The sequence below is a fragment of the Penaeus monodon genome, chromosome 28, assembly GCF_015228065.2.
Source record: "Penaeus monodon isolate SGIC_2016 chromosome 28, NSTDA_Pmon_1, whole genome shotgun sequence".
NCBI classification, from domain to species: domain Eukaryota; kingdom Metazoa; phylum Arthropoda; class Malacostraca; order Decapoda; family Penaeidae; genus Penaeus; species Penaeus monodon.
The window spans coordinates 27185957-27186312 of record NC_051413.1 but is presented as its reverse complement, the minus strand read 5'-3'; the positions used below and the strand labels follow the sequence as shown (position 1 = coordinate 27186312).

At 34.6% G+C, this 356-nt stretch overlaps 2 protein-coding genes across 2 annotated transcripts in view; one reads left to right on the top strand and one right to left on the bottom strand.

Moving 5' to 3' along the window:
• Positions 1-356, top strand: part of LOC119591128 (SCY1-like protein 2) — a gene marked incomplete at its 5' end in the record, with an annotated part of 331697 nt that overhangs the window by 251412 nt on the left and 79929 nt on the right.
• The window catches only part of LOC119591456, a gene marked incomplete in the record, with an annotated part of 7555 nt that overhangs the window by 5231 nt on the left and 1968 nt on the right, over positions 1-356 (bottom strand).

The following is a 356-nucleotide window of genomic DNA, read 5'->3' as shown; positions in this document are numbered from 1 at the left end:
GCCAACTTCTCAATCCATTTGTCTTTGATCAAAATTACATTCTTATTTTCTTTTTCTGTTTTGCAGTAAGCAATAATTTTCAAGGAACCTAATTATAATGATGACTGATAGCTGTGTCCTTCCTGACGAATTACCTTGTAAGAAAATGTGTTCAGGTATTATGATTAATGCAATAATAAGGCAAAGTGGTTCATATTGTTAATTGCAGCTGTTTTAAACTTTAAAAGAAAGGACTGGCGTGGTGTGTTTTCTCTCGATCTCAACCTAATGATTCTGATCAAGGATTGAGGCTACTTACGAGGGAAGTCCAAACAGTTTTCGGACCGAAATTGTTTGTAAAGCAACATTAAGAACAG